The 12,594-nt window shown below is 49.7% G+C and overlaps 1 protein-coding gene across 2 annotated transcripts in view; it reads left to right on the top strand.

Moving 5' to 3' along the window:
• EPHB1 (EPH receptor B1) overlaps positions 1–12,594 on the top strand; it is a gene marked incomplete at both ends in the record, with an annotated part of 441,334 nt that overhangs the window by 153,111 nt on the left and 275,629 nt on the right. The gene's annotated exons all lie outside the window — the stretch shown is intronic.

Here is a 12,594-nt window from a genome sequence, read left to right as displayed (position 1 = left end):
ACTTCACAGTTATTTGGGGGGGTCAGGATGTCAACTGGTTACCTTGCTTTCCTCAGCCCTAGGGAGGGAGCCCTAGTTCAACGTGTGGCAATAAATATTCTCAACTTGCTCAAGGCTCAAGTTGCTCTGGGGTGAACGGAAGGGCTGGATATAGAGGGATCCAGGGTTGGGGAAGACAAGACATCTTTCTGATATCACATTTTGCTTCGGACCTTCAGGGGTTCTGAAACTTTTCAGAGGAAGGATTCTCACGCAAACCTCTGAAGGCGTATCTGGACCCTGATGTAGCACGAGGGTTGCCTTCAGTCTTTTGAAGTTTGGGCAGTATTGGTTCTTTTCTGTTATGAACTTCCAAGCAGCTGGGATTCCTGTAGCCTCCCCTACTCTGCTCAAGCAACCAGCCCAGCCCAGGCCTGTTTATCTCCTTTTCATCTTGCTCCCCAAATACCTGCCAGCGATGTGCCCCGTGTAGGCTCGCTAATGCCCATCCGCTCTGCGGTCCCGTGGACTCAGCTAATTGCCCTGGCTGGGGCCCTCACAGAGCCTTGCCGAGGCCCGCTGAGAGCTCAGAACCGTGCCTTTGTGTCTTGATTGGATTTCTTGGTTCTGGTACCCGTGATGGATGGCGTGGAAACAGAGGGGAGAGAGTGCCAGAGCCAGTGATGAATTGACACAGACAGCTTTAAAACCAGCCGGGCCTGGTCCCACAGTGCGCCTCTTTGTCCCATTGGCTGGGGTGAGGAGGGGGGCCGCCATGTTTGGCATTCTTCAGAGTCTGCGTGGGGACCAAGGCACCGGGCTGAGTTCTTAAAGGTGCAGGCACCATTTGCAACAAGGCACGGATGATTTCTCTGGACTTCAAAGGGCTGCCACACCCCACTTGCGGGCTGGGGCGCTCTCATATTTCTCATTATTTCCTGAGCAGGACAGCAGGAACCGGCACAAACATTGATTGGTTCTGATTTAATTGGGACTGTGGGAACAGGCTCTCATTTCTTGGGGCTAATTGGAGCTTTTCATTTTTGGGGGGGCTCTGCTGTTCATGCAGCTTGATCACCCCCCTTCTCTGTGGTGGTTCTCCTGGGAGGGCCTGTGAGGACAAATATGTAAATTCCAGTTTTTTTCTTTCCATTTCCTTCCCTCCTCCTGAGTATTGGTGGATGTTAAGTTACTAATCTAGAGCTATTGTGAGCCTGACTTGACTTTGCAAACTCCTCATCGCAGATTCATTAGGGAGCGTAGGCAATGAGGAGCCCGGGCAGCTATGGCTTTGCTGTTTCTGAGGTGTAGACAGCCCTTTTGGGATGGCAGTTCTGAAAATGGGAGTGGCAACGCAGGTGATGTCATGAATCCCTGGGCCCGCAGCCTGGCTGAGCTCAGTGTCCCGGAGAACAGAAAGCCCTGTCTCCCCATCTCAGGAACTTCAAGCTACCCTCTGCTGGGTTCTCTGCCCTGACTCTGTTGGTATCTGGACCCCGATGGCCAAGCCAGCTCCAGCATAGGTGGTGATCTTCAGAGGACTCTGCACCCATTGGTGTGGGTGGCAGTGCCTGAGGAGGGATTGTGACCGGTACCTGGGCTGAGTCTTTGATGGGAGGCTCTTCATCCATTTTGGGCTGCCGGGTATCACAGGGTCCTTTATAGTGCTTCTGGGATGGCCACCTAAGACACTTACCCCTTAAGGACCATGAGCCGGGAAATGGTAAATGCCCGACTCTTGCAGGTGAAAATCAACAAGAGCCCAACAGCTCCTCTCTCCCAGTGCAGCCCGAGAGATCGATGTTCCCTGAACTTGGCTAGGCGAAGCCTGGATAGTTCTGTGACTCACACGGTTGTGTCAGTTGATACAGTTTTTGCATCTGGGACTTTGCATACGTTGGGCCCACAGGATGGCAGCAACAATACCCTATGTGTTTCTGTTTATGAGTGAATGTTTTCCTGGAAGGACAGACTATTGTGATGGGCAAGGAACCCTGTTCTCCTGCTTGCACTTTCCATCTGCTAAAGCCTGAATCTGTCAGATCCGTGGTGACCAGCCGCCGGCTTGTGCAGAGGCACCTGGAGACCAATTAGGCAGCCCAGCCAGCGAGCAGCCAGTGTGGCCCGGAGCTGCTCCTGCTGCAGGAGACAGAACGGAATGTTAGGAGGGGTGGGGGTGAGTGGAGAGAGCCTCGAGGAGACCCTGTGCCTTAGCCCATGCCCCTCACACTCTTCTAGCAGGCTCCGATGGCCTCGGGCCTGTCCTCAATTCGTTCTTCCCCACACACCGCTGGACCCATTGGGCTGAACCCCAGGGGTCCGCCTTCCCACCAGTGGCTCTGACTGACCTTATCATGTGTTAGTTAGTCTCTATGTAGAATTGTTAATTCCTAGGAAAAAGGGCTCATCTAACCCAACTTCAAGTGCTGCGCTCATGATACAGTGTATGCATGAGAAAGCATAGCTTTGTCCTCACATGCACACGCATGCACACACACACACACACACGCACGCACACACCCTACACCCCTCCGAGTCTACCTTCCTTTCCAAAAGATAGTCCTGGAGCTTACAGAAGGAGCTCCCTCATTAGCTCATCTCTTCAGCCATGGTGGGGACTCAGGAACTGAAATGTACAATGATAGGCCGGGCGTGGTGGCGCATGCTTGTAACCCCTGAGCTTGGGAGGCAGAGACAGGAGGATCGCGCAGGTTTGAAGCCAGCCTCACTGGCTTAAGAGACCCTGTTTCCAAAAATAAAATAGGTCTGGGAGTGTAGCCTGAGGTAGAAGGGCTTCCAGGAAACCCAGTACTAAAAAAAAAAAAAAAAAAAAAAGGAAAAAGAAATGTACAATGATCCTGCCTTACTCTGCTCTTCTCCCAGGGTGGCCTTGGCTGGCCACTGCAGAGGGCACACATTGACCTAAGGGGCCCAGACAATGCCTATCACCTGAATAGAGACTGGCATCTTCTATGCATCTATGGCGCAGCTCGTAATCAGCATCTAGGAGGCTGAGACAGGAGGATCACAGGTTCAAAGCCAGCCTCAGCTACTCATTGAGGACCTTAGCAACTCCATGAGACCCTGTTTCAAAATAAGGAATAAAAAATAGGGCTGGGGGTATAACTCAGAGGCAGAATGCCCCTGGTTTCCATTTCTAATACTGCAAAAATAAACAAACAAACAAACAAAAAACAAGGCCAGAGTATAGATTTGGTGCCCCAGCTGATTGAAAGAGCGCTGGGGCAGGGAGGGAGGGGGCAGGAGGCTGGGGGTGGGCCATCTAGGAGTTTCAGAAAGGAGCAGCCTTCCCTACAGCTGGCCATCACTAGCCAGGTGCTTGGTACCAGAACCCCAGAGACACCACTGCTCCCCACAGGGGCGCAGTCAAACCTGCAGGACCCGCATTCCCGGCTCAGCCACTCTGCTCAGAGCTGGGCTGAGGTCCGTGTCCCCTTGACTGGGAATCCCTATGGCTTGTTCACAGGTCTCTCAAGTCAGCGGTGACGTTGGCAGGGCCTTCCCAGCCCCTGCAGAAGAACAGGACCACTCACAAGGCTGTGTGGCTGCTCAGTGGCCCTCACTTGCCTATCCACCTGTATCTGGTGAAGCCGGGAGGTAGGGCTGGCCACCCCTCTGGCACAGCCTTGGCAAGTGTCTCTCCCGGAGTCATCTCCCAAGTGAGGGGTCTCTTCCTTCTGTGGTGACTTCTCTCGGCTCCTATCCCTTCCCCAAGTGGGGACTCTTTTTTCTTTGGCAATTTTTCCTCCTGCATGTAAATTCCTTCATGCTGGGGGAAACCCAAGGGACATTTGGAAACTTTCCACAGTTTTGGCACCTTTTGTCAACTAGAGCAGCCGAGATGAGCCACTTTCTAACCCTGGGGGAGTTGAGTTGGAAAAGCTGCAGGATCCGAAAGTAGAGAAAAATGTGTCTTCTGTAGCTCCTTTTGGAAAAAGAGGTTTCTGGGGGCCTATTTTCAGCTCTCTTAGGGTTGCCGGGCCCCTCCTGCCTCCTACTCCAGATGTGCTGAAGAAGGTGCGGGATGAGGGGCATGTGTATGCATGCATGCAGATGTGCGTGTGTGCGTGAGTTAGGCCACTGTGCCGGGGGTGCTGAGCCCCGCCGCCCCCTGAGGTCATCATCACTTGGCTGGTGAGTAAAAGTCCACAGCCCGGATAGTCTCTCCGCAAGCCCCAGGGAGGCTGACTCTGCTCAGGCCCGTGTGGGAGGCCAGGGCCATTAACACTACATCCTTGGAAGATGAGCTTCATAATAGGATTTCCCATTAGACTTCTTCATTTAGAAGCTCTCTGGTCCCCTCTGCTCCCTGCGGTGGCCCGGCCCAGCGCCCTCCAGAGAGGACTCAGATGTAATTGGCTGGATGTAATGGGCTGTGTCCTGGGCTTGAGCAACAGCCAGCTTGGCTGGAAGGATGCCCCTCTGGGGGTGTGGACTCCAGCCTGCGGGCTCTGGAGAGAAGGGCAGGGTGGGGGTGGAATCCACATGTGCTCTGCGCTATCTCTTCTGCCTTGGAAAGACCCAGACCTAGCCGGGCGTGGTGGTGCACGCTTGTTATCCCAGTATTTGGGAGGCCAAGACAGGAGGAGGATCACGGTTCGTGGACAGCCTCAGCTACTTAGTAAGGCTCTGTTTCAAAATAAAAAATAAAAAATAAAAAATAGGGCTGGAGGTGTAGCTTGGAGGTAGCTTAGAGGGCCGGGGGTGTAGCTGTGAGGTTCCATTCCCAATACTGCAAAAAAAAAAAAAAAAAAAAAAAAAAGATCTCACTGGCGTTGACCAAACACTTGTGACTCTTCCAGGTCGGTGCTAGAGCTACTGTGACCGCTGTGGCAGTGTTCCCTGCACCAGATCTACCCTAGGTGGAAGCCCACATTTTGCCTTAACCATGGTTACCTGTGACTTTATAAACACATCTCCTCATGAGGGTGATGGAAACATCGCTGTGTCCAGGGTTCCATGGGCACCCCAGCGCTGACACTGAGTTCACCATCTTCTGCCTGTGAAAACCTATAGGGCTCCGAAACTGCCCATGTGAGTGGGATGGTGGATTTATTATGGCCGACCGGCCTTCCTTCCTTCCTTCCTTCCTTTGTCCGGTGATGCTGGGGATTGGACCCAGGGGTATTCTGAGCTATACCCTCAGCCCTCCTTTTAATTTTCATTGGGAAACAGGTTCTTGGTAACTTGCTGAGAGCCCTCACTGAGTTGTTGAGGCAGGCCTTGAACCTGCGATCCTCCTGTCTCAGCCTCCCAGGTAACATCAGAGCCAGGATTGAAATTCAAGCCTGGAGAAGCCACCTCTGCTCAGAGACTAGACGTTGAAATTAACCATTTTTAGAAGCATAACATATAGTCGGACATGGCGGCACATGCCTATAACCCAGTACTTGAGAGGCAGAGACAGGAGAATTACAGGTTCCAGATCAGTCTCAGCAACTTAGCGAGACTATATTTCAAAATAAATACATCCATACATACAAACATACATTCATACATAAATAAGGCTGGGGGGAATTGTGTAGCTTGGAGGTAGAATGCCCCTGGGTTCAATTCCTAGTACCAAAAAAAAAAAGGCATAATATGTTTTCAGGAATATCCGACTCCTCTCAGCTGTCCCCTCACAGATACTTTGTGTTGTCCCTTGCTTTGGGGTTCTCATGGACCCTGGATCCACGCCCTTTGCCTGCACATTTCTTTGCTGCACATCTGCACAACACTCACCGTCTTCTTAGCGTATCTGGGAGCAGCATCCTCTCTCCAGAGAGGAGTTAAATGTTTGCAAACCTTACAGGCAGTGTACAGCCTCTGTAGGGTGACCTCAGCACCCTGCAAGGGGCAGAGCTAAGGCTCTGTGTTACAGAAGAGGGCAGGTAGGAATGGCAGCAGAGTCTGGGTGTGGTGCTCTAACCCACACCTAGAACTCCTCTGTGGATTCTCAACTACTTCCTTCAACCCAGCCAGAGCAGGAGCCAACCCTCAGTCTGTTTGTGCTGCTATAACAGAATACCAGAGGTCGGGAAATGTATAAAGAACAGAAAGTTACACTGCATACTCCTGGGGGGTGGGGAGTGTGAGATCAGAAGTGCTGAGCAGGTTCCGTTGTAAGAGTAGGGTTGCATTCTTTGGGGGGGAGGAACAGTGTGCCCCACACAGAAGCACGAGCTCTGCAGCACTGTGAAGCCTCTCTCACGAGGGCCTCGATCCACCAGCGATCAAGAGAGGAGGCCCCTGGACCAGTCACCCCGTTGAGCCCTACCTCTTAATACTGGCAGGTTTGCAACACCTGCATTTCGGAGGAGATGCATTCAGACCGTAGTGCTTGCCTGGCGCTCTCTGTCCCTTTCTCTCTCTGGAGCCGAGCGATAGAAAGTGAGCAGAAAGTGAGCGCAGATGTTGGTGTAGACTTGTCATATGTGTGTGTTTGTGTGTGGGGACGGCTGCTTCTCTGGACGAAACGTGGCAGTGGCAGAGTCTACTGAACGTGAGCTGTGGTGGTGTCTTTCCGTCGTTCCAGACTGGAGGGAGCTCTGGAGTCTGAGTTCCGCTTTCTCTGCTTTGGGCCATTGACGGCCATGCCGATTCTTTGACAGAGCCCTGATTCTCCTGGGCCCCAGGTCTGTCTCCTTGCAGCCAGCTCAAGAAAACTCAAGCAAGTCGCTCCAGGGCTGTTGCAAATGTGTGTCACACAATGGCAAGCCTGACTTTCCTAACAGGGCTTCTTGACAGGGCCATTAAGAGGGGCCACCTTCTTCACCTTTCCCTGGGGACGGCTCTCTGCCTTTGCAGACCGAGCTAGGAACTTGGGTACAAATGACCTGGCAAGGCAGTTGAATCCTGATTTTATTCAAGGGCCCATTAATTATGAAGGGTGGGCAGTTCCTTGGGAACTGTGCTATAGTACAGAAGAGTGTAGCAGAGTCTGCTTTGGGTTTCAGGAGTCACGCACATGGTTCCAAAGATCTTTTTTTCAGTACTGAGGCTGGAACTCAGGGACATTCTACCTCTGAGCTACACCCCTAGCCCTATTTTTTATTCTTTATTATATAACAGGGTCTCACTGAGTTGCAAAGGGCCTCACTAAGAAGCTGAGGCTGTCCAGGAACTGCGATCCTCCTGTCTCAGGTTCCCAGAGAATATTTCCCATCTGTACCTGTGTACCCACCTTGTGTGCTGAGAGATGAGTCTACAGAGCTGCAGGAACGAGGCTGATCCTCTGCTCTGTGCTGACCAATCAAGAGCAGTTCCTTGGAGAGGGTGGTGAAGAGAAGGAGGCACCGCAGAGAGCCGTGGGAATGCTTTTGGAATCCCAGGACAGAAATTCAGGGCCACGCCAGCCCCAAAGAGCTAGACAGGAACAAAGTCTTTGGTTTCCTGCTCATCCCTGGCTTCCGTCTGGAGGTGCTCACTGAGCCCGGGGTTTCTGCAGCAGCAGGTGCTCCCAGTCAGGGATGGAGTCACTAGTCGGATGGCGTGGGACCTGCTGGGGATTCCCACCCCTCAGTCCACTTGAGCTCTACTCTTGGGGTCAAATGGGTTGGGCAATGGGTGCTGGACCCTTTATACTTAGTCCAAGATTTATCAATTTTACTTTCAAGAGCTTGCTGTATTTTTTTTTATTTCAGTACTAGGGGTGGAACCCAGGGACATTCTATATCCGAACTACACCCCAGCCCTGTTTTTTATTCTCTATTTTGAAACAGGGTCTCACTGAGTTGCAAAGGGCCTCACCAAGTAGCTGAGGCTGTCCATGAACCACGATCGTCCTGTCTCAGCCTCCCAAATGCTGGGATGACAAGGGTGTGCCACCACGCCTGGCTTTGCTCCACTCTTAACTCTGTTACAAAGTGCTTGCCATGTCCAGAGGATGTGGGGGACACAAGAGACTCTTTTGGTCTGGTGCATGGATGGATTCCAGCTAGATAAGGGCTCTAAGGACCCAGAGTCCAGCCCAGCATATAGCACCTGGGTCTCCCTCAATGGACTGGTTTTCAGTCCCTCCAGTGATGGAATAGCTAGACTTCCCTAGGCAGGCTGCCTCATCTCGCAGTCTTCTTTTGTCTGGGGAAGTAGAACTTTTATGCAAATCTCCACTCTCCCAATTTCCTTTTTTTTTTACTAAAACATATTTGAACAGCTGGTGCATATAACAAGTACGTTCCCCTCCACTTTGGTCTTGACCAGGGTCTCTTATTGTTATTATTACTTTTTTAAATTCTCTTGCTGAGAGGGGCCATGTATTTTACTTCTCTGAATCTAGACACACCCTTGCTTTACCTGTAAAAGGGCAGAGCACAGGGAGTTTACACCTAGTCTCCCTAGCCCCCTTCCCATGTAACAATGAAGGTTGATGGTGTCATTTAATTAATTATCTATCTATCTATCTATCTATCTATTTATTTGTTTATTGTGGTACTGGGGATTAAGCTCAGGACATTCTACCTCCAAGCTATACCCCCAGCCCTATTTTTATTTTCATTTGGAAACAGGGTCTCTCTTGGTTGATGAGACTACTTGCTGATGCGGTCCTTGGGCCTTCGTTCTTTCTGACTCAGCCTCCCAGGTACTGAGATTACAAGCAGGCACTACCATGCCTGATTAATAGCTTAGTTGTGTTATGTATGGTTCTGCCTCATTCTCTCCCAGTTTTGCTATTTCATTGTGTTTTATTTACCAATTTAACTGGCCCTTCACCTTCATAAATATACATTTAGGTTTCCTATCTTTTGCTGTATCTGTATACATGGCCACAGTTCTTCTTGGGCATTTATCTTTGAACTTATGTGTGAGTCTATCCATGAGACAAATTCATTAATTAATTTAACTCGATGAATATGTATGGAGGACTTTCTACATGCCAAGCGCTTTTCTAAAGCCCAAGAAGGCAGCAGTCTCCAAAGTGAAACTGCTGAATCAGAGGATATAAATGTTTAATTTTGATAGATAGCCCCAAATTGTCATTCCCGCAAAAAGGCATTTTCTACCAATTTTTGCTCCCACCCACGGTCTGCGAGTATTCCTTTTCTCTAGACCTTTGCCAAGATAATAAAATATCAATCATTTTCATCTTTGCTGATCTGATAGGTGAGAAGGGCACCCTATTCTACTTCAGCTGGCATTCGTCTTGTTGCAAGGGGTGCTGAACACGGGAGAGATTCGCTCCGGCAGCAGGGAGCTGGCTGTATTTCTGTGCCCTCCTGGCGTGGTCTCCTCCGCTCTCCTCTGTGCCCCCCTCTGCCCTGCATCACCCTGGAGATACCCTTTGCCCATCTTTAGCATCACACCATTTGGACACAAGCCTCTGGCCTATTTTGGTGTTTCCCAGACCATGGTGGGTGCCATGTTTGCAGATGGGGCAGTCCAGTATAGACTGGACCCTTCTCATGATCCAGTCTCCTGCCCTGTTTCTACCAGAGACTGCTGTCTCTGTCATGGCCATTTCTTTTTAGTTTTTTTGTCCACCGAATCTGGCAATTCTCTCTTTCTGGAGCAATGGATGCCCTATTATTCTCAATTGCCCAAGTCTGTCAGTCTCTCTCTGTCTCTCTCTCTCTCCTCCCTCCCTTCTTCTGTCTTCTGTTGTTTCTTCTTCTCTTTCTTCCTCCCTCAGGGTTTTTTTCTTTTCAAGTAAATATGTTCAGTTTAAAAAGTGAACAGCCAGGCATGGTGGTGTATGCACAGGTTCAAGGCCAACCTCAGCAGCTTGGCGAGCCCCTCAGCAACTTAGTGTGAGACCTTGTTTCAAAATAATGAAATAAAAAAGAGCTGTGGGTGTAGCTCAGAGGTAGAGTGCCCCTGGGCTCAATCCTCCAGTACCAAAAATAAATAAATAAATAAATAAATAAATAAATAAATAAATAAATGAGTTGATTTAGAAATAGTCAATTAAAATAATAAACTAAAATCTGGCATATAGATATGTCAAAAAGGAATTAAGATAATATGCAAGTGGCCGATGTTGGAAAAGAATGCTGACGTATCCTGTGCACTCGGGCTCAGAAAGCAGCTCATATGCTCTTCAATAGCATCCCACAATGCCCTGCCAGATCCTGGGGATGGCTGCAGCTTGGGCAGGGAACAAACTTTCCTGGACTGGCTTTCATCTCGGGCTGAAATGCTAACACAGCGCGGCTATCGTTATGAAGCATTTACTCTGAGCCAGATACCCTGCCAAATTATTTTCCGGCATGATCTCTTAAATCCTTACAATAGCTGCACGAATTATGGGACTATTAGCTGCATTTTTCAGTTGAAGATACCAAGGCCCAGAGATGCTAAGTTGCTTTCCCAAGGTCACACAACACAGGACTCTGAGGCCCTGCTGGTAGCCACTGTTCTGGATCCCTCCCATGCTGGAGAAGAGCCAGGATTCACTTAGGCACCCATTTGGAATTTGCCATGGGAGCTGGCTGTGGCGTCTTTATGTGGACTCAGATATAAACTTTCGCTAAAGTGCCCAAAGAAAAGCTATCAGGGTTTGAGAGCTTCATTTCCTAGTGGCTGAGATGAGCCAGGAGATTCCTGGTGCGACTTAAGCATGGTCACAAGACCTGTCACCCGCATTATTGCCTCTGATTTCCCCGTCTCGCTCCTCTCCTCCCTGGCTCAGCCTGGGTTGAGGCCCTGCCCTGGAGTCTCCGCATCCCCTCTGCCTTGCTCTGTGCCATCTGGTAGAGGAAAAGAAACAGAACACGGAGGGTACGACTTGGGGCAGGAGGTTGTGAGCCCAGAGGAAGAAAGGCTTTGGAGTAGGAGGACATGTAAGAAAACAGCCCGGCGACACTGAGTGGAGGGAGCGCCGGAGAAGCCAGGCAGGAATTGGGCACCGAGCTGGTGGAGGTGCCGACGGCAGGCAGGGCCAGATGGAAGCAGCTACCAGCCATCGCAGAGGCCTCGTCTGTCTGTTGCCCGATACGTTGACACGTTGTGCGCAAACACGGAGAGAGGAAAACAACAGAATGATCTGGAGCCCATACGTTACGGAACTCTTTTTTTTTTTAAATTTTCACTAAAAGTTGGTGATACTGTCTTTGTTTGACAGAGGACATAAGGTCAATGCAACGTGTGTGTTTCAAGAGGAAAATGACAATCTGTTCTTTGTGGGAGACGGAGCGAGCGCCTCGTTGAGGTTGTGTGGGATATGCCAGAAGTCTGCCAAGCCATGAACTTGGCCCCCAAAAAACTCACAAACAAACAAACAAACTCAACAGAATCTGCCTGTTCTGGGAATTAGGTGATATCAGGGCTTCTGTCTGGTGTCTGGGTCTGTCACACCTATGCTCAGGTTGGTCTGAATGCGGGACCCTCCCTGTGTGACTTTGGGCTTTTCTTTTCTTCTTGGCTCTGTTTGTCTTTTCCTTCTGCATTTTTGGCCAAGTCTGTCCCCCCTTCCCACCCCCATTTCTTTTGCATTTCTTTCATTTATTCTATTCTCCTGTCTGTCTTCTCTCTGGATTGCTTCAAAAAGAGAAGAAAGAGATATGCATTTCACTGAAAGAATTTTAATAAATGGATGCCCATTTCCATTCACTGTTTTTATTTATTTATTTATTTATTTATTTACTTTTCTCTAGGCAACTGTCTGGATGTGAACTGCAATTTTTTTTAAAAAGAATTACTTCTTTATCTTAAATCAATTTAATTACTTAAAACCAAGAAATCGATGTCTAGCTTTGAAATCAGTTGCAAATATTACAAGAGTGATTTTTGTCATCAAAATTATTAAGACATAAGCATTTTGATACTGAGGTCATTAAGCTAAAAGAATGCCAGCCCCTCCCCCTTTTAAAGTGTCTTTGTAGAACGCCTGCTTCTCCGTTCCCATTTATCTTCCTGGAGAGCACTTTAATTCATTACTTGGGCTTCTTCGGTTTTCTTTCTTCATCCAGGTTCTCTCTTGGCTTGTGAGAATTCTCTGAATCTCCCTTTTCTTCTGACTTCTTTTAAATCTTTCATTTCAACGGCTAGTTAAGACCCAGTAGCCAACGTTGTTCGTTGTTGGGTTTGACATTCCCAATGAGGGGAGCCGACTGGAACATGGAGGGTGACCGTGCCTCTTCACGCCTTTCCCCAGTCTCTTTCCCTACCTCTAGCTGTGTGCCGGCCCCTCCTTCTGGGCCACAAAGGGCTCTGGAGACAGATATTGTGTGCTGTTTGCCAACACGGGCGCCCTGGCGCGCAGAGGGGCGAGGGAGAGGCCGTCTGCCCTCTCCATTCACACAGACCTTTGCTTTCTCCTTTCACTCTTCCACTTCTCTGTCTTTGAACATGCATACAAAAATAAAACAACAACAACAAAAAAAGCAGTTGCTAATTAGAGCCAGAGAATGAGAGTGAGCTTGGAAGAGGGACACAGCAGAAAGGCCAGCCCCTGTGCAAATCAGCCGCTTTTATAAGCCAGGGAGGAAAGGGGCAGGGGGGGGGGCCCAGGCTGCTTCCCCAGAATGCCAAAGAGGGGCTTTGTCTGAGCCTCTTGTCATAAAGGGGGGGGGGCACGAAGTGATGGCGTTTCTTGTGAACAGCACCACACAGGCCTCTACCTACCCTAGGCGCTTCTTGTCTTTTCTACTCCCACAATCGCCCAGTTGACAATAG

This window comes from Muscardinus avellanarius, assembly GCF_963383645.1.
Source record: "Muscardinus avellanarius genome assembly, chromosome: 5".
Lineage (NCBI taxonomy): Eukaryota > Metazoa > Chordata > Mammalia > Rodentia > Gliridae > Muscardinus > Muscardinus avellanarius.
Note: the sequence above shows the minus strand (reverse complement) of the source record. Positions and strands in the feature narration are given on the sequence as shown.